The sequence below is a fragment of the Diceros bicornis genome, chromosome 7 (assembly GCF_020826845.1).
Source record: "Diceros bicornis minor isolate mBicDic1 chromosome 7, mDicBic1.mat.cur, whole genome shotgun sequence".
NCBI lineage: Eukaryota > Metazoa > Chordata > Mammalia > Perissodactyla > Rhinocerotidae > Diceros > Diceros bicornis.
This window is the reverse complement of record NC_080746.1, coordinates 34148811-34171445: the sequence shown is the minus strand read 5'-3', so window position 1 is coordinate 34171445 and position 22635 is coordinate 34148811.

Sequence of the window (22635 nt, the reverse complement as noted above, 5' to 3'; positions counted from 1 at the left end):
CATTATCTCTGCCTCCTTCCTGAAACACTTCAGCTATTTTGAAGCTCAAGCCATTAAACCACACTACCACCTGTCCCTCCTTGATGCATTCACATCCACCCCTCCAGCTCATTTCCCTTGTTCCTTGAAGAATTTAGCACCTGTCTCACTGTGTCCTTCTACAGAAATAGTCTTGTCAAAAAATTGTATTATCTTTTGCTCTTTTTTTGGGGGGGGGGGATGAGCCCTGAACTAACACCTGATACCAATCCTCCTCTTTTTTTTTTTTTGCTGAGGAAGATTGGCCCTGAGCTAACATCCATGCCCATCTTCCTCCACTTTATATGGGATGCCGCCACAGCATGGCTCGCCAAGCAGCGCGTCGGTGCGCGCCCGGGATCCCAACCGGAGAACCCCGGGCCTCCGCAGCGGAGCGCACGCAGTTAACCGCTTGCGCCACCAGGCTGGCCCCTTTGGCTCCTTTTTTTAATACCATCATGGATAGGAAGGATTTTCAAAACATTTAATTAGTATGGAACAGGGACCAATTAGTGGTAAAAAAGACTGGTCCAGCCATATCTGCATACTAGCTGACGCTCGGTCCTGCACGTAGATAGTTCTTCCAGTCACCGGTCTCTCAATTGCCAAATCCACTTCTTGCTGCTCACCTTACATGTCTCCTTATTATAAAGGCCTTCTCTGACTAGTCCATATAAATTAACACCACCCTCCCACAACTGCATCTCTAATTGTCTACCTTTTCCAAAGCACACATGACATGTAATACATTTATGAGTTTATTAATGTATTATCTTTCTCTTCAGACTAAACTATAAGCTACATGAGAACATGGGCTTTGTTCTTTCCACTGTTGTTATCCCAGTGCCTAGATCAGTGCCTGACACATAATTGGTGCTCAGCAAATCTTTGTTGAAAAATAATTTTGGACCAAAAGTAGGAGTTTTAGAGATTTCCACTTTGTGCTATTCAGCTTTTGAATGCTAATTAGTCCTTCAATGTTTGAAATAATTTTAAACGAATCAGAGAATAACATAAATCCTCTCACTCTAGAGAGTGAATTTAAAGCAGGTATCTTATTATGCACGAAATTCTCAGCATCCATCAATACCCATGTCTGTCTGTACTTACTAAAAATACAGGCACTTTAAATCTCATGCAATAAAATAGTTCATGAAACATCAGAGGTGATATCTTGGGTCATCATATAGACAAACTTGTAGACACAACATCATTTCAACCTGGGATGGTAGGAATATATAAATGAAAAATAGGATTCAGTCAGTGGAAGCAACACTAAATTTCTGCCTCTGCCATGCATAAGCTTCCTGTCTTCCAGAAAATAGCATTAGGAGAAGCACAATTCATTTATTCATTTGGGGATTTGCCATATAAAATAGAATATATGGCATGAATTGCAGTAAGGGGGCACATTATTCTAAAATTTTCTAACAAGCAAGCCAAGTTTGCCAGGTTCCAAATTAGCATTTAGTCATTTGTCCTATGAGGAAAATGCAAAATTATTTATTTATACCTCTTACAACTTCGCTTGGTTAAAGTTGTATCTGCATAATAGGCAGTGCGCTAGAAGGGGAAGGAAATATGCTTATGGTATCTGCCATAAAAAGAAGCTATTAAAATGACAATGTTACTGATTTCTTGAATGTTGAGAATAAGTGCTCCATGAAAAAAATCATTCCACAATAACAGGCTAAACTAGAGAGTTTTATTAACAGAGTCCTCACAGTTACTATTCCCCAGACAGAAGACAGTTTGCATCTGAACAAAGGATTGTCATCTCTACCTTTGAGCCCAAGCAATGACCATGCTTGACCTAAAAGCTGAGAACACGATCCAGATGAGATGAGGGGCCAAGGACTTACCATAATCTTTCAACAAATTCCCATTAAAAGGAGAAAAATACAGAACAAATTCCAAACTGATGATGAAGTTTGGAATTATTTTTTGTAATAGATTTATATTCAACATATCAATTGTATTTTAATTTACAAATGATATCAGTGACTTATGCTATTGAAAGAGATCAGATAAAAAGACAATGCACAAAAACACTCAAAAAAATTTTTTATACATGTCATTTACAATTTTTGCCAAGCTTTGCTCTAAACCCTGTTTTCTTCGTGATGTATTTATTTTTTAATTTATTTTCTGGGTCTTGGAGAGCCAAATGTCTCCTCAAGTCTCAGCCAAAATGGGGTTACATCCCCTGACTGCTGAACCATTCACCAGCAAAGAGAGGAGAATTTCCCCGTTAGACTAACCAGGCCAACCTCTGGAGCTGGGGCAGAGTCAGCTTCCCCCAAAGCATATGGCTTTGTGGAGCCAGGATAGATACCTGCACAAAATTGCAAATCCCTGAGAAGTAGAGATGGACGGAAAGCTATTCTCACAACGGTAATCTAATCTAACGAACCAAAGTCAAAATTTGAAAGCCATTTTCAAAGCACAACTCTTTGTGACTAAAACTATCGCCACATGATGTCAAAATAACTTGGAATTTTTTTGAAAGTATTCAAACATCACTTAGCCAAACTTAAGAAGAAACTTAGGTTTCTCCCTATTTATCTCCTACAGTGACATCAACAAAGTCAACTTGGTATAGCGGGACTTGGTATCAGACAGATTGTATCGAATCCCAGCTCTGCCACTTGCTATCTTTATAACGTTGGTCAAGCCACTTAATTTCTCTTAGCTTCTATGATTCTCAGGTGTAAGATGCCCATGATAATACCAACTGGAGGGAGTAGTTTGAAGCTTGAATGAGATAAAGTAAATATAGGATTCTAAAATATTCCTCAGCACATTATCTATATTTAGTATATAATAAGAGCTCAACAAATATTATTGAATTTGTAATTTAAAAGAAAAATACCTTTAATTCAAGAAAAGACAGAGAGAAGATAGTGGGCAAATCCAAAACCAAGTACTGACATGATGGGCTTGAAGATTCTAATGGGATGAGGACCCCTAGATTATTAATAAACACTATATTAAAGCAGTTCATAATTAATAACTAATATTTACTAATCCTTTGCTATAAGCCAGGAAGAGTGCTAAACACCTTACATACACTGTCATATTTAATCCTCTCAACAACCTTATTTACAAATGAAGAAACAGTCTTAGAGACATTGAATGGTTTGCTGAGGCCTCAAGCCAGTTACACTGCAGAGCTGGGGTCAGAGTTTAAGTCTGTTGAGAAAGCCACACTTTTAACTACTACTAACCACTACTTTATTCTGCTTCTATAAAATGTGGGTTGTTGCATTCCCACTGGGGTTTCAAAATCTGGTGTTCCCTGTGCAAGCCGGTACTCAGTCCATTAACAAGGAAGTATATCAGTGTGCAATGGGTATTGGAAGCCTGTCCTCATCTCTTTTCAGATGCAGTTGGTGAGTGGAAGGAAGCAAGGGCAAAAGTTAAATATAAACGCTTACAACAATGCACTGCCTAGAGTTTTCTCCTACCATCTAAATAATAGGAAGGATGCTCCAAATAACTGGGTTCCAAGGGAGCTCAAATTTCCTCTTTGTCCCTGACAACATACCTCCCAAAAGGCACAAAGGCACAAAAAGCACAAAGAGAAATTTCCAGCTTTGATTTTTCTAAAATATTTTTCTAATCACACAGGACTGAAATTAAGGAGTTGTCTTAGAGACCTCTCTCCTTCAGCCCAGATGTCTTATCAATCATTGTGCCCTATTCTTCCTTCATAATTTATCTCTAATCCATACTTGCCTTTCAGTTCCCCTACAAGGTCTTTAGGCAGCCCTTCCTTACATCATGCTTTCTTCACACTGCAGTGATCACCGAAAAATGTCCCAGCTCAGGTGTCTCCAATTTATTGTGTGCAGCAGCTGCCTCCCACCCTTACCTATACAGGTTCAGGAATGTATCTCCATCACATCCCTGCTAGAGAAGTAGGTGCCTTCATTGGGTTTATGGGTTTCTTGGGGCAGGAAGGGTGGGCATCGTTGTATGAGGATGGGCAAAACCTCACACACCTGGGCAGACTGCAGTGCTGCTGCAACCTTTGAGGATGGTCCTCTGCAAGGAGACCGAGGAGCAGCAAACACAGGCCTGAGTGCTGGCCCTGGGGTGATATCACTGGTGATGATTCAGCAACCTAACACTCCTGGGCACAGGAACAATCGTCTTAGCAGGGGACCTCTAGGATCATTCACCTGACTCACCAGAGGAACAGAGCCTCCTTGAAATTGTTTTCCTGTGTCCATCTGCCCATCACCTTTCTACTTTCTTATTCTCTTCCCTATATTCTCTTTTATCCTCATCCCCCAAAAAGCCCTAGTCTCCTCTTCTTCTTTGAGTAGATCTCAATGGCCCATGAAAATCAAAGCAAAAATCACTGGAAACCAAAAACTTGCTTAACTTTTCCTTGAGGGGAGGGATGACTTAATCTTCAAAATTTCCCTGAAAGAAAAAAATATTTTCATTCCATTCTTTTCAAGGGAGTAGTCATCCTTTTCCTTTCAGTGGTTTGGAAGCCTTCCTTCCTTCTCAGGTAGAATCCTGAGAAGGAAAGAGAAGAAAAAGGAAATAAATCCAATAGTTAAGTTTCCGCATTAAAACAGTCTGACTACTCGTTTCCCGTTACACTGCATTTGCAATGCCCTCCTAACTCTTCCTGCTTCGTCTTCCCATTCCAATCCACTCCACTTACCATTGTTTCCAAAATTCCACTGACTAATAATTCTTAGAAACATGTTTTGGTCTTTATCTCCTTAAACTTCCTCCTCCCTAAACCTTGCAGTTTCTTGACTTCAATAACAACACACTGTGCTGGAAGTCTATTCTAGAAGCATCTCTGGCTACTATTTTTCAGTCTCCTTTCCAGGCAATTCTTTCTCTATCCATCTTTTAAGTATTAGAGTCTCTCAGGATTCCATTCTGTTTCCACTTCTTTTTTAACTTTACATACTCCCCCTGGGTATTCTCATCTATGCCCATGAATTTTTCATCTACATTTTAATAACACCTTAATATGTATCTATGCAGCCCAATCTTTTCCTGCGCTGCAAACTCACATATCCAACTTCCTGTGAGCCTCTCCACTTGGATGCACCATAGACACGGAAAATTCAGTCATGTCCAAAACTGAAGTCGATGTTTCTCCATTCAACCTGCTCTCCCACCTCCAGAAACAGCACAGTCAATTCAGTTGCTCAAGGACAGATCTTGGACATAGTACTTATCCCTTCACCTTTTCCAGTGCTTCAAATCCCAATCAATCACCAATCACTTCTCTCCATACCACCCCCACCGCAGTTTAAGTCTCCCTTATGTCTCTCTGGATTATTACTATAGTCTCCTCACCCATCTCCCTGCCTTCCTACCCCTAAATTGCCCTCCACAGTCTAATAAGTAGTCTTTCTAAAATGCATATCTCATCTGTCACTCTCCTGCTTAAGCTACCGGAGCTCCCCCCGCCTCCCCGCCGCCGGTGCGCGCAAACACACACACTGCTCTCAGGACTCAGGTCGACAATTTACAAAGCCCTTCATAATCTGGCCACAACCTACCCCTTCACAGGACCACAGCTAGCCCAAATAACACTTTGCTGCAAATTAGAAAAAACAGCCCTTTCTCAGAGCAGATGCAGCCTCATGCCAGGGTGCAAGGCTTGGTGAGGGGAGTGTTGACTGGATTTCTACGTCCGCCCCCACCTCGTGTTTTTGTACAGAGCCCAGCCTCCATAACACGTAGTGGCGTAGCCATCCAATCTCTTGGACCCGTTCCCCAAACATGCCACTTTTTCCTCTGCATTTCTATGCATAATGTCTCTCTTTATGTCTCTGCCTCAGGTGTATCCCTCCTCCTTCACGTCAATTCATAATCCTCTTTCACTAGGCTGTCATTCCTACCCTCCATTGTGATCTCACAGAACCCTGCACTTTCACTGCCGCAGACCACATCACAGTACATCATTGTGAGTTGGTGCGTCTTATTCTTACTAAATTATAAATTCTGAAAGGGCAAGGACTGTGTCTGTTTTGTTCACCCTTTTATTCCCAGTTCCAAGCAGATGCCTGGCACCTAGTAAATACTCAATAAATATTAGATGGATCTAAGTCTCACATTCTGAAATTGCTCCAAAAACTAATCCCAAATTTAATTTTAATTCACTCGGACTTTAAATTGTAGGTCCTAAAGACCTCTAATAGAGATTGTGGCCAAATCAAAACAGCAATAATGGAGAACCAGATTCCCAAAAAGGCTGAAATCATAGTAAAAAGACAGGAATTTCTTAAGGGTAGTAAAGTTGACAGAGATACATGCTGCTACTTAAACATCCAAGGCTCTGATTGCCAAGGCCTGTGTCTCTATTTGTTTCTTATTTCTTTCTCAAAAGCTTACATTTCGTTTCTTCTTAAAGTTTTGCCTCGAAACCAAAAGTTTACTTTCTATATAATTTTAAATGTGATTATTGATCTGATCAAACTGGGCTATATTCTGCCCTCTCTCTGGCATGTTGAGAAAATGGCTCCATGTCTACGTCTCATCTACTTAGAAAATAGACATGACAGCTAAACTTTCTTAAAATTCCTGTAGGTTCCTCCTGGGCTTTTCTGGTCCCTCTGGTCAGACCCAGTTTATTTGTAATGGAGATTTTGCACAGATTTCCCAAGCTTTGCTAATCTCCTCTACAAAAAAGATAACCTTGGGGCATTCAGGTTGACAAGTGGAATTTCTACAAATTTTGTCAGTGATTCTTAGAGTTTGTCTAAGAAAACATGAACATTGGCAGTGAATTCTAAAATGTTAGAATTATTTTCTGGGAAAACTCACTGTAGAAGGAGAAAAAGCTCTCACAGGATAGACGGTGGATGTTTTAAAAGAAATACAAGCAGACACTGGAGGCAGTGAAGGATGTAAATTATGTTAAAAATTTAATATGTTAACACCTTAAGGGGCAGTTGGGGCGAGTCTTCTATGAATAGAGTCTATCGATCCCAACTGACTCTGTTCGCGGAAGACTCACCCTAAACTGTTCAGAGAAAATTGAGAACAAGGGAGTGCTACAGAGGGATAAGTTTGGGAGGGTCGGGGTGGAGGGGGGCCAGGTGGGGACATGTGTGTGCACCTTGATAGCTGTTTCGCGCCGTAGCAATTCGCGCCATAAAATGTAACTGTCTGAATGTTTTGAATTAACCAATCATGTAAAACCGCGCCAACCTTTTTCCGCTTTATGCTCCCAAATCCTATAAAAGAACTTGCCCCCTAAGGCTCGGGGTCGACCCCTCTGTCTCCTGCGAGGGACACGAGTCGACCCGGAGCTCCGCTCAATAAACCTCTTGCGTTTGCATCAAGTTCGGTCTTCTGTGTCTGTGGGCCCGCGTCATCCCGAGACCTGGTGAGTTGGGATTTCCCTCCCCTTCCCCTTGGGAATCCAACAGCAGCAGAGAGTGTTGCCAACAGAAAGTGATAGACTCACAAAAGTTAACTCTAAATGGATTAAAGATTTAAATGTGAGACCTGAAACTATGAAACTCCTGGAAGAAAACATAGTAAAAAAATCTCCTTGACATGGGTCTTGGCAATGATTTTCTGGATATGATACCTAAAGCGCAACTATCAAAATAAAAAATAAACAAGTAGAACTATGTCAAAATTAAAAGCTTCCATACAGCAAAAGGAACAATCAACAAAGTGAAAAGTAAACCTAGCAATGGGAAAAAATATTTGCAAACCATAAATCTGATAAGGGGTTAATATTCAAAATATACAAAAAGACTTATACAACTCAATAGCAAAAAAAATAATTCAATTTAAAAATGGGCAAAAGACCTGAATAGATATTTTCCCAAAGAAGATATACAAATAACCAGCAGGTACATGCAAAGACAAGAGAAAACAAATGCTGGCGAGGATGTGGAGAAAGGGGAAACATTTCACACTGTTGGTGGGATTGTAAACTGGCACAGCCTCTATGGAAAACAGTATGGACGTTCCTCAAAATATTAAAAATAGAACTACCATATGATCTAGCAATTCCACTTCAGGGAATATATCCAAAGGAAACGAAAACACTAACTAAAAAGATATTTGCATCTCCGTGTTCATGGCAGCATTATTTACAATAGCCAAGACATGGAAACAACTTGTGTCCGTAGATAGATGAACAGATAAAGAAGATGTAGTATGTATATACAAAGGAATATTATTCACCCATGAAATAGAAGGAAATCCTGCTTTTTGCAACAATATAGATGGACCTTGAGGGTATTATGCTAAGTGAAATAAGTCAGACAGAGAAAGGCAAATACTATATGATCTCACTTGTATGTTGAATCTAGGGGAAAAAAAACTCATAGAAAAAGAGATCAGATTTGTGGTTACTAGAGGTAGGAGTGGGGGAGGGGAAATTGGAGGAAGGCGGTTAAAAGGTACAAACTTCCAGTTATAAAATAAACAAGTACTAAAGATGTATGTGCAATATGATGACTATAGTTAACACTGCTGTATGATATATATGAAAGTTGTTAAGAGAGTAAATCCTAAGACTTCTCATTGCATGGAGAAGAAATTTTTTTCTTTTTTTGCTTTTCCTTTTTTTTTTCTTTTGAGGAAGATTAGCCCTGACCTAACATTCGATGCCAATCCTCCTCTTTTTTGCTGAGGAAGATTAGCCCTGGGCTAACATCTGTGCCCATCTTCCTCTACTTTGTATGGGACGCCGCCACAGCATGGCTTGACAAGCGGTGCATTGGTGCGCCCCCAGGATCCGAACCTGCGAACCCCAGTCCACGCAACAGAGCCTGTGCACACTTCACTGGTACGCCACTGGGCAGGCCCCTGCTTTTTCTTTTTATTGTGTCTATACAAGATGATGGATGCTAACTAATCTTATTGCATAATCATTTTAAGTCAAATCATTACGCTATACAACTAAAACTTATACAGTGATGTATGTCGACTATATCTCAATAAAACTGGGAAAAATAAAGGGGAAGTGATGGTTCTTCATTTGTTTACTTACTCATCACATTTTATTGATTGCCTACCATGTGCCGAGCATTACACTTAATGCCTGGGGGAGGTACAGTGGTGACCATAGAGACAGGTCCCTAACATAATGGAGATTACACTCTATTGGGGCAGACAGGCAAGAAATTAGTCCCATTGTTGATGGGACATTTCTTGTGATCAGATTCCTCATATTCCAGTGGATATGAAGAGAATACTAGAAGATTGTGTCTCTGAGCTCCTTTTTCTCTGTTCTTTTGATTCTCTTGTAGTCCTATTTCACTGGGCTGTATTCTGATTGTTGACTCTAATTCTACACTCTCTGGTTGGGATGCCACTCAGATGGACAGGTGTTATTCTCATTATGACTCAGGTCTGGTGTTGGAATCTTATAGGTGGTGAGACTTGGCAAAGTGGCTTCTCATCTAGTGAGCCAATGGTGGAAAGATAGGCTGTCAGCTGCCTCTTGGGGTCAGGAGATCCAGCATACTCATCTTCTGCCTTCCTAGCCCTCAGCACTCAGCTACCATCACTGCTTTCTATGTGGCCATGGAAGACCGGGGTTGGGGAAGCCTATTCAATTCTCTTTGCCCAAAGCATTAGCCACACAAGTCCATACAAGCCTGAGTGCCGCCTGCCTCAGGAGAGACATATAGTCAGTCTTGGAACTTAGGAATAGAGTCAAGGAGACGGGGAATAAACATCTCCATTTCCCAGAACCTCTACAGAGTCTCAAATTCTAAATCTTTAACTAGGTGGACTTTGGACACTTATTTTGGAAAAGTTGTGTTGTTGAAAATAATAGCTAATACAAATTAGCCAATTATTATGTTTCAGAAATTAGAATTACTTCCTGTTCTGCTACTAATCAATTGACTTATATGATCATAGCACTATTAAGCATCTCCTGTGCCCATTTCCTCTCTATATAATGAGATTAGAGTAAAAGGACCCTAGAATCTGCTTTTAAGATTCCATAGAGTGATCATCTAGCCCCCTTTGGAAAAGTAGAACCCTTTAGCTGAGTATAATCCTTTGGAATCTGATCACAAGCTTTCTCTCTGGCAGTGTCTTTTTGACTCCTCTGAGAGACCCTCTGCTGAAGCTAAACTGGCAGATGCTAACTCTGCTTCACAGGATTTGCACACCTAGTCCCTTTCTTGGAATTCCTTCCTCTCTCCTATTTCTCTGGAGTATGCACTGTTTGGAAAGGCAGTCCTCTATGGGCCCTGAGAATCCATGCACATTATTGCTGAGTCTGCCAAACTTCAAGGACAATGCAACCTACCACATGCATAGCATCCATCTGGGCTCATTGCCTCTGCCTGTAGGACTTGGAGGCAAGGGAATAGGATAATTCTTTCCAGTGCTGAGATTTAAACTGTCTTACTCTCATCCATTATCTAATCATCTATGGAGTGGTGGCAAGTTTACTCCTTTCCATCCTTTATGAAGTTGGAGTTCTTCTCTGACATGCACATTCATAAAGACCAGAGTTAAATTCTGTCTTCCTCACAAACACTCAAAGATCCAAAGACTTATCCATCATCCTCCAAGCATCTATGTGTTAAAGCTAAAAAGAGGTGCACTAGAAGGAAGTCAGGGAAACTGGGGGAGGTCACCTTAGCTCTGGTTCTAATTCTGAGCTTTGAATGTGCCGTACAGTTATTATGACCTTGTCACAAGATTGATTAGGTGCAGGGAAAATGACTCCTGCAAACCAAACCCACAACTTACTGAAGTCCAAGCAGGGATCCAATTTGTTCATTTTCAGCGAGAAACATAGCTGTTATGTTCATCTGAAGTGTGTCTGTCGGTATAACAAAGCATTCTCTTGCCACAGGCAGATCTATTTGAGAAACCAAGTTACAGTCATGTGATTGCTTTTGGTGAGCATGGGATCAGAGCCAAGGGAGTAGGTTAATGGAGGCCAGTACTTATGGGTGGAATCAGAGAAAGAGAACTTGTTCTTTCTCATATCACAGATTTACCTGACACAGAAGGGGACAAATGAAGTTCCTAGTGTAGGGCAACCTTCCCCAGAGAGTACTTTTCTTTTGTTTATGTTCCATTGCTGCCCATCCATCTACTTTCTTGTGGGTCCTTCCTCTTTATGCAGCTTTAGATATTAGATCTTGAACTTGAATGTAGTGAAGAGACAGACTTGATATCTGTTGGTTTGAAACTTAGGGAGGTTCCTGGGTGAAATCTGAAACTGACCCCCTATATACATGGAGGGCAAGGAGAGACCGAGGAAAGAAGCAGAGCACTACAGATTGGTAGGTAGCAGGTTTAGTAAGTAAGGGAACTTGCTGATGAGGCTCATCTTGGGTGTCCGATTTCTGCACCAGCCCACTAGAATCTTAAAAGTTTATATAGAAGAATTAACTGGGTTCAGTCACATATACCATCCAGATAGCCTCAACAACACATTGCTCTCCCAAGGTTGCATCCTTGAAAATAGCTCTGGCTATAGGAATGGCGAGCAGAACATACATTCCAAGAACAGGGAAGGGGTGAAGGGCCTCTTATTGCCTGAGTTCAGCTTGCAGGTCAACTGGCAGTCACGTCCTCTCAATGACCCCCTCCAACACTCTGCCCCTCATGACCAGCTCTTATAATCTTATATGCTCTCCTCCTCCACACTGTGCTCTGACCAGTCAGCAAGGGGTTTCATTAGCATGGAGATGGCTCATTTGGTGGCTATCTGGATGCATTGGAGGCAGATACCACAGCAACAATATATATATATGTAAGAGAAAACATAGATTAAGATAATGATTCCCAAAATAAATATTTTTTCCGTATAGAACCCCATGATCTGAACCACTGGTTTATTAAGTTCTTTAACCTGGGGGTTGGATCACTCAGGGCATTCATTTGTGTCCTCATGTGATTTAATAAAGATGATACATTAGCAGACTCATGAGGTGTGAACATACTACATTCTGTTTAGATAATGGCACAGATACCTCCTTGTGAGGCAGTCATAACATCCAAGGCCATCCTATTTTAGAGGACACCTTTTCTCATTAGAGACAACTCAGTGTTCAGTAAAGATAGGCTTTGCCGGCTATTATTTAGGGTTTATTGGGTGAATTTAGGCTTCTATTTGTGCTGTAATGTCCTCCAGGCCCATGGAAGGAACAAAGATGGCAGCCAAGTGATTGTACCAGTAGAAAACAGAATGTGCCCATCCTGTGATCAGACAACACAGGAGAAGCAGAAGTTTAAGGTAAAAAAGACAGATATTTGGGTGGAACATGTATGGGAAGGCCTTCCCCTTCTATAAGATTTACACTTGTGGCCTGATCCCTAGATGCTAATGTGGCTGCAGCTTTAAGAACCTGACCTGGTTGTGTATACCATACAAGTTGGCCCAGGGAGAGAGCATTACCATGCATGAGGAGATGGACTAGCGGGCAGGATATGCCAGATCAAGACTTCCATCTTTTCCGCTCTTTTAATGGAGCATGTTCCATTCCAGGTATAGTGTGTTTCAATAGGTCCAGCTTGCAGCAGGACAGCAAAATGTCAGTGAAGAGTGAGTAGTTCCCCCTCACCCAGGGGTGCGAAGTAACTCATCCATCCCAGTGAGATGTCCCATTGCAAATTCCAGTAGGCAATGCCTTTCCCAGAAGTGATGGGACTTGTTCTCAGGAGCACAGCACATTGATGCATGCTGAGAGTTGGGGCAATGGCTGTCTCCCGTGACTTCTATACTTTTATATACCTTCACAGTGTTTGGTGTCTCAGCAGGGGTCCCAGTCTGGCATGGGGGGCAACAGGCCTTACTGGTTGATCATTCAAATGTATTAAAGCCTGGGATAGTACTTTAGTCCACCCAGCCAATGTGGTTTTACCTGTTAGTAATTTAATCTGCTGCTTTAATATTCCATTTTTTCTTTCTATTAAACTTGCCGCTTTCAGGTTATAGGAGAAATGCAACCTCCATTCAATGGTATGTTCTTTTGCCCAGTCTTGCATATCGTGACCTTTGAAATCACTGTCTATTCTATGAGTATACGTATCCATATGTGGTACTCAGTTTCTCTAATCCCCTAATGGTGGCAGCCTGCTTTGCACGGTGACAGGGGAAAGCTTGAGTTAGGCCAGATGTGGTGTCCACACAAACCAAGGTATATTTAGAACCCTCACTCACAGGGAAGGAGTCAATATAATCGATTTGCCAATCACTCACCAGTTGGGAACTCTGGCGTTTGGCCCCAGACTCCTTTGACAGTTGCCTTGGGTGTTGTTTAGAACACACAGAACATTCTGTTACTGCATTAAGCAAGTCACTGTATCTCAAGGACAATCTGGCATCCTTAGCAATACACCATCCCACCGAGGTGCTATGGTGGCTGTTCTTTCTATGTATCCAATTTGCTGTATCTACTGAAGGGTCAATTACTAGGGCTTATACCTGAGCTAGGGCATCAGTGCCTTATGAACTGGGAGGAGGAAAACAGTGAGAACAAACCTTGCAAGCAAACCTAAATGTCTTTCCATATATCCTGACCCCATAAGGGCTTATTCATGATCATCCATGCCTCTGCTTCCATTGTCCAAGCCATAGGGTTACTCCCTTTAGAACAGTCCAACTGCCAGTGCAAAGCGTTAATGGCCAGGGCTCCTGAGTGATCACCAGCCAAACCACTCTGAGTTCAGCCCATTGGCTGCTGCAGTTCATTTCTATTTTCATCCAGGTGGTGTCACTGTTGGGCAGAATAGTGACTGCAGTCCATGTAGGTGGGCTGTCTTGACTAGACTCATCTGTATACCAGGCATCAGCGGGAATTTTCCCCATTGCCTCTCTACAGGCCACAGAGGCTGCCACAGGAATAGAGGTGGGGGCATTTGGAAGATCTACATATCCTACAGGGCCTAGTAGCCTTCGCATTTCTAGAGACAGTGGGCTGGCGACAGGGTGTTCCTCTGATGCAAACAGCCATGTCACCTAGTCAAAGTGGAGTTTAAACCACGGTAGTGTTAGGTCAATGGAACATATTTTCAACCCACTCCTTGATAGGAAGGGAAGTTCTTACCATTATATGCTGTTTCTTCATGAAAGGTTCTACCTGGAGGAGTGCTGTGTACATTGGTAGGAGCTGTTGCCCCAGTAAATTGAGTATATTGGGTTTCTGCCCCTTTCTAGAGCTGGGACCAAAATCCTAGGGGTATGCTCTCCTTCTATGGTCTCTGCCACAGTGCCCAACCCATACTGATGAAGTCACAGACACATTTAATTCAAATGGTAGTCCTGCTTGCAAGATGCCCCGAGCTTTGATCTGCTTCACTAGTATTTTTGCTTTCTCAAACGTGGCTTCTTGCTCTGATCCCCAATCCCATATGTGCCCTTTTTTTATGAGGTGGTCTAAGGGATGGAGGCACTGTGTCACATGGAGAATAAAAGTCTGCCAAAACCCCAAAATCCCTACAAAGTCTTGCACGTCTTTCATGTTCTTGCGGTTGAATAGGTTGTTCAGGTTTTAAGACTTTCCATAGGCTGAGCAACACAGCATTGGGTTGCTGGTTTGTCTTTTCAGGTGGGGTCCCAGCAGCAATGAGATCAAACCACATTTGCTTCCAGGTTACTTTTATCAGACCCTTTATAACTGACTGGGATAGCCTTTTGGCTTTTTGAGTTCCTTCTCTGTTTCAGGTCTTCATCATGGCTTGTGCCCATTCCTGGGATTTGTTAGTTTGACCCAGATCAGCACTGGATTGCCCAACATCATAAGTGTCTTGTCCCATGACTGGGCTCAGCATGGATATCAATGTCCCATACCAGGTGTTGGGGGGCAGACTGGAGTATCTTGGCTTTCATTCCTGGAGCAAATGTGGCCCAATAGGGGCCTGCAAAGTCAGGGACATACATTTCCTGTCTCATTCCCAACTCTCTAAGAATTTGTTGTACCTCCTCTATAGATTTCCAGGGTCCCACATGCCCAGGGATATCCCGCTCATTGGGCCAAGCCTTCCTGCAGGCTAGAATAATTCAATCTATAACAGAGTGAGTACCTTGAATTCTCTGAACACCATGCGGGCACTGCCAGAGGGCAGGGTGTGTGGTGAGGTTGCTCACTTTTTCTGCCTCCTGCCCAGACAGAGAAATGTCATCACCCCACCATATCCCACAGCTGCACCAACCATGCCTGGATACTCTCCTTGGCCTTTTGCTGGAACCTGGCTGCTACATCAATAAGCTTAGCAGGAGTATATTCTCTCATGGTGAACGTTTCCTGAATTGGGGGCTACCCCGCTGGCTGGGGTTGTTGTTGCCGTGCTTTTGTTTTCCTTTGTATTAGGGCTCATATGGGACAGGGCCTTTCATCTGTCTCGTTGTCAACCACCATAACATCTTCCTCTTGGTTCTCCACTTTCCCAGGGATTCCACCTCTAAGCATCCCAATCGTTCTCCACTTTCCCAGGGATTCCACCTCTAAGCATCCCAATCAGGCTTTGTCACAGGGCTCTGACCTTAATCTGAGGCTGCTTGTACCCTCCTAGCTTTGCAAAATGGCACGCTAAGGTCTCCAGTTCATTATCCTGCTCTCTCATCTTGTCTGCCAGCCTGAAGCTAGCAGAGTAGTGGACAACTGCATGTCATTTTCTAACCTCTTCTTCCAGCTTTCTAACTCAAGCTTCAGCCTCTAGCTGGGCATTGGTAGCCAGCCGAACTACCCACAGTAGAGGCCAGCCCACTGTAGCAGCCATTTGTTTCTCTCTTTTGGCACATTATATATAGTTCCTCAAACAAGTGTATTAAAGTAGCCAGTGTTTTCAAGGAATCCCCGTTCTCACGCAGCAGTCCACAGCATCCAACATACAGGCCACCCCTCCCCACATAGGGACCTAAGGTCAACTTGGGATTTCCCTTGCCAACGCCTCTCTGCCAAGACCTTCTTCAATCGCCTGGCTGGCTCTCCAATTATCGGTTTGAAACCTCAGGAACTTCCTGACTGAAATCTAAACTGACTTCCCATACAGAAAACGCACAGAGTGACCAAAAAAAGAAGACCACTCCAGATTGTTAGGTGGCAGTTCTAATAGTCAAGGAAACTTACACACAAGGCTTGTCTTGGGCAGCTGCAGGGCAGTAGATTTCCACACCCACCTACCAGAATCTTAAGAGTTTATATAGAGGCCTTAATTTGGTTCAGTCACATATACTGTTCAGATGGTCTCAACAACACATTGCTGTCTCAAGTCTGCCTCCTCGAAAACAGCTCCAGCTATGGGAACAGTGGGCAGAACGCACATTCCAAGGACAGGGGAGGGGTGAGGAGCTACTGATTTCTAGGGTCCAGGTCAAGGGTCACGTCCCAGGACCTGGCAGTCACATCCTCTCAATGATCGCCTCCAACAAAATTTTAGACTTAAAGTTCCTTTTGCCTCTGTCTAAAGTTTAACTATCAGAGCCATAAAAGGGGAGGGAGGATACAAGAGAGTTACTGAGAGTCACTTGCAATGTACCACAATCTATGAAATTACAATTATTTTTAAAGATTGTACCAACTTTTAAGCCTCCATGAGGTCAACGTTAGGTGGCACAACCCCCTCGGATCCCTTTACCAGACCTGTACTCCCATCACCAGCTGCTATAAGTATTGAAGAACTGCCCCCAGGTGATGAAGCTACCATTCTGAGAATTTAACATCCTCCTACCTTATGGTATATGGGGTTATCTCACAACCAATGACTGACTTATGTTGTGGTACAAAAGCCAGCTCCATGCCTCAAAGGGGTCAGTTCTTCAGTGAAGTGTCTGTGTCTCGGTCCCCATCCCCAACCCCAGGTTCAGACCAAGGCTACAGTCGACCTGAGACCACATCCTTGCTCAACTCTTTTCTCCCACCTTTTCTCCTTTGCTCTCCCCCTAACAGGTCCTTTCTGAAGAGCTCTCCCACAATAAATCCCATACTTGAATCTCTGCCTCCAGGATGCCCAACCTAAGACATCTCATAACAATGTCCCTTTCTACTCCTCCTGCCACCCCTCAGCATCCCCATGGGCTTGTTGCTCACCCTAGATAAGGCCTCTGCTAGTGCTGTAGAATTAAGCCAGAGATCTAGGATCAAGCATAAACAGCCTACCAGTTAGGATCCCTCTGTGCAGGATGGGGGTGCACTGGAGAGAATGCTTCCTGATGCTCGCCCCCAGATGCCCGAATTGTACATTAGAGCCTTGACTCAGTTTCTGGAAGTGCTTTCTGTGTCCTTTGCCATAATTTTTCAATAATAACTAACTTAGTACTTTCTGTCTAATGATAATTTCCCTTTTTTGGGGGGGGGGGGAGTGTTATGGAGAGAAATAGAGCCAACAGAGCACTGGCATGGGGAAGAGGCTAAATGGATGTGAGAGTTCAGGGGACAAGAAGGTCACGTCATGCCTGGAACACCTAAGAAAAACCCACAGGAAAGCTTATGGTTCATTATCTGTGGAGCCCAGGACAGGACAAGGAGGAGACAGAAGACAAATGACACTAGAAAGGACAGATGAGGAAAGTGTCAAAACCCTCAAAGAACTCGATTCACTGGCTGCAAGGTCTCCAGTCAAGACAGGGCCCCTTTAAGAAACATGGCATTTTGGGGAACAGAGAAACTAAGTGCCAACCTTCTCCTGACACTGCTAGAATCAACTAGTCCCCTCATCAAAACAGGAGGACCAGAGAACTGTAAAAAAACAAACAATGGGCAGGAGCCACCAACTTGAGAAATACTATTGCTCCAGCATCAGGTGCCACAAGAGCAGCCTAAACAAATGCAGATGCTCCGATCTCAGCACCCCAGCCATAGGTACCATAATTGCCTGCTCAGTGCCTGACAATGATCTTCCCGAGGCCTGGGGCCACGTCTCACTCGTATCTGCATACTCCAATTTACAGAGAAGGCCTTATCTCCCAGTAGACCCCATCTAAATAGGTCCACACTCTCCAGCACTACCCCGCACCTGTTCCCCACATCTCTAGTCACCTCCTGCATATTTTCTTCATAGCACACACCACAATCTGAAAATATATATTCCTTTGTTTCTCTTTTTACTGTTTTCCTCACTAGCTTGAGAGCTCTATATGGACAGTAACTACATTTATTCGCCCTTTTTGCCCAGCACCAAGGACAGCACCAGGCAAAAACAGCGTAGACTTGATAAACACTTGTGGAATGAATGAATGAATGTTGATTAGCTGATGGCGTCGTGGAAAGCATTGGAGCTGACTATTGTTTCAGCTCTTTAACTCAGGATAAGAGCTTATCTTCAAAAGTCAAGTCTGAGCTTGGCACTGGGAGCAAATAAGAGTTGGAATATTTCCTGTTTCCTTATGCCTAAAGGATAATTGCGCTATGGGGGTAGTTAAAAAGACTGAGTAGAATTTGATGATTAGAAATGGAATAGAGGAAACTTGACAGGAAAAGAGCTTTTGCAGTAATTCTATTTCATTCAGTTTTTATCTCAGAATGATGAAGAGTTTTCCATATGTATCATGTTTTCAGTTCTTAGTTTTCAAATGCATAATTTACACAGCTTCAAAAGAATAATTGGCAACATATGAATATGCATGTGTGTATTTATAATATTGCATCCATCAGCACAATATTACCTTTCCTCCTGGGCTTAACACGTATACCTTTGCACCTTAGAATAATGAGTCTACACGGATTGGTGTCAAACAAATGGCTCTACCATTCTTTATTAGTTTTCCTTTTGTAGTCCTTTATGCCAAGAACAAACACCATTGTCTTCAAAAGTTTTTTTATAAAATGCTTTCTCAGGTGATACAAAAAAAAGAAGAAAGGATTTGCTTCTTTACAGGACTGCATATACTAGGTTAAATCTTCTGGGACAATATTGTCAACAGTAAAACAGTATCTTTAATGTATTCCATTCAGGTCATCAGTTCTGTGTGTTTCTCAGATTGACTTGTCAACCACTCTCAAACTTTTGACCCTGTAAATGAAAGCTAGCCCTCCTTTACCATCATGCCAGTCCTCCTGGTCTTCCTTTCACCAAATTCATTTGCTAATGTTTTTCCATTTGCTTCTGTTTATCATCTCACTCTCACCTGACTCTATTCTTTCCACTTTTAGTATACCCAGGTCGCCTCTCCCCAAATTAATTAATATTGATTGAGCATGTACATGCTTAATGTACACAATCTTATTTAATCTTTATAACAACCCTATGATGTTCTGTATCAGTTAGAGTTCTCAGGCTATAAGTAATGGAAACCACCTCTGGCTAAATTAAGCAAATGGAAATTCAGTGGAAGTATAGTGGAATTCTCAGCATCAACAAGAAGGGCAGAAAACCAAGCTCAGAAATGAGCAGGAGCTAAGACATCTCCAGAGAGCTAGGAATCAGAAACTACAAGGATAATGTGTAGTCAAAACACTGCTATTAAAATAAACGAGTAAATGCTCACACTTACATGTTGCTATGTACTAGGTACTATTTTAAGCATTTTTATAGCACATATATACGTATCACAATTTGTAATAAATATTCATTTTTCTGTTTGGCATCTCTCTCTCTCAAAGTGTGAAAGCTCCATGTAGGCAGAAACAATGTATATTTTATTCACTGATGCATACCTAATGCCGAGGACAGTAGCTGGCACTGGATGAAATAGGCACTATTATCGTTCTCATTTCACACATGGGGAAACTGAGGCACCGTGAGGCTAGATAATTCCCAGTCACATAGTTGGTAAGTGATAGAGTCAGGATTCATATGTAGATGGCTTGTCTCTAAAATGTGTGCCTTTAGCACCATACTACAGATTCCATCCATTTTTAGTCTTTTTATTCTTGTGATCAGGATTGGACTTCCAAAGAGTCCATCCAGTTGGTATTTGTTGGTCACATATATGTCCTTCAGCTAGGGAGGGGTGGGCCCATGATTACCAAGCCACTAAACTTAATAAACTTAATTCACTGAGGAAGCAATAATTCCTCCAAAGGAAATCAGGGTATTGCATGGAAGATAAAATGGAAAGTCAAAGAACACCAAACAGAGCCAGCCCTGATGGCCTAGTAGTTGGGGTTCAGCGCACTCCGTTTTGGCTACCTGGGTTCGGTTCCCAGGCGCAGAACCATAGCACTCATCTCTCAGTCATCATGCTGTGGTGGCAGCTCGCACAGAAGAACTAGAAGAACCTACTACTATCACATATATGGCCGTGCACTGGGGCTTTGGGGAAAAGGAGAAGAAAGGAGAAGAAGATTGGCAACAGGTTTTAGCTCAGGGCGAATCTTCCAAAACAAAAAAAACAACAAACATCTTCTCACGATAACCTTAGAGTAGAAACTGTTACTTTCCTCATTTTACAGATGAGGAAACTGAAACAAGAGTATATACTATAATCCTTCACTGTTATAGTGAAGAAACCGACTATACTGAGTTGAATAGTGATCCCCCAAAATTCATATGTACCAAGAATCTGTGAATGTGACCTTAGTTGGAAATAACGTCTTTGCACGTGTCATCAAGTTAAGATGATGTCGTACTGGATTAAAGTGGGCCCTAATCCAATGATTAGTGTCCTTATAAGAAGAGGGAAATTTGGATTCAGATACACAGAGAGTAGTATGCCATGGTGACGATGCAGGCAGAAACTAGAGTAACACGTCTACAAGCCAAGGAACACCAAGGATTGCTGGCAACCACCAGAAGCTAGGTAGAGACAAGGAAAGATCCTCCCTCGAGCCTTCAGAGAGAGCATGGCCCTGCCAATTCCTTGATTTCAGACTGGCAGCCTCTAGAATTGTGAGAGAATACAGTTTTGTTGTTTTCAGCCACCTAGTCTGTGGTAGTTTGTTACAGTAGCCCCAGGAAACTAGTACACTGAGTCTCAAAGAAATTAATTTATCCCAGATAACAGAACTTATAAAAAGCATTCACCGTAATACATGTTTTCTCTCTTTTCCTTTTCCTCCAACCTCACAACTTCACTCCGTCTGCTGTCCCCAACTGCCCAGTTTTCCCCCAGATTGCCTAATCCTTCCTCCATTCCTACCAATTGCGACATCACTGGGAACTTGTTCCCCACATCATCTTGACTACTGATCTCCCTCTTGTCAAAATTTACCCAAGTAGTATTTCATTCTCCAAGGCCTACTCAACTTTATATTAATAAGATAAACTGGTATGCTAATTCAGAAATAGTTAAGCACCGTAATGTAACATTTTCATTTTAAAACAGCTTTATAAAGACCAATATCTTGATCCAAAGGCACCATGGTCATAGGGGATGAAGGATGGGGGTATCTAAAGCATTTCATCCTTTGGCTCACACCTATGCATCTAACAACTCTGCTCTCTTTTTCTAAAAATATTGACATTTGGCCTCTGATGCCCTTTGAATCATTAGTCTTTTTTTTTAAACCCTAACCTCCTGGGAAAAAAACAAAAACTCTAACCTTCTGAAACTGGCCATTTTGATTTGCTCTACCTTCTTTCTTGTAATCTGTGACTTCCAGCTTACTAAGCCAAAAAAATTTGTTTTCTGTTCCCTTACATCAGTAGGGAATTATTGATCTTCAAGAAAGAAGAAAACCCATCTTACAAACAGGTTGCTATTTAGTATTTGGCAAAGGAGAAGGAAACAGGAATACTTGTTGATTCAACCAGTAGTGTCTGCCCTTTGTCTCTATGTAGCAGGCATAATTCTAAGCACTTTATATTCATTAACTCATTTAATTTTCACAAAAACCTAGAAGGTAAATACTATTATCGCTATCACTTTATGTATGAGGAAACTCATACTTAAACTTTACGTATATATGTATGTGGCAGAGAGAGGTTAATAAAAGCCTTGTGTATTAATTTGTTAGGGGTGCCATAAAAAAGTACCACAACTGGATGACAACAGAAATTTAGTGTCTCACAGTTTCAGAGGCAAAAAGTCTGAGATCGATGTGTCAGCAGAATTGGTTCCTTCTGAGGGCTGCAAGGGAGAATCTCTTCCATGCCTGTCTCCTAGCTTCTGGTCGTTTGCTGGCAATTTTTGGCATTCCTTGGCCTGTAGATGCATTACTCCAATCTCTGCATTCATTTTCACATGAGTTTTTTTTTCCCCTATAATTATTGTACGTATCTTGGTTTTGTGAGCTATGAATGCTAATGTGGATGGTATAATCAGAAACATTCTAATAAATAGTGTGGAAAAGGTACATGAATATAATTAACTTGTGTGGAAAGCAGAAAAAGAAAGATAAAAGATTATACACTGTGTGTGGCCTCAGTCCCTTAAAAGTGCTTTGAGCATGGATAAAGGAACATTTTAAGTAACATTTTCAGTCTCATTTTGACAGCATACAATTAAATGCGTGATTCATGTTTACTATTTCATGTCTCAATTATACAGTAAGGAAAAGCTCGTGTCCTTTTGAACCACAGCGTTACCTCTGGCTTTTCACATATCATACTTGCAATAAACTACAGCTTTCGCTTTCAGTGAAGAACATAAAGGGATAGATGGAAAGGACTCACTTTGAAAAAAATATTTAAATGTGATGACCATTTGTTGAAATTACTGGAATGAAAATAATAGGCTTCCATTTCCAAAGTAATGAAATCAATTTTCTTAGACTACCCATTTGTCCCCTTGTAGAAATTAGAAATAATAAA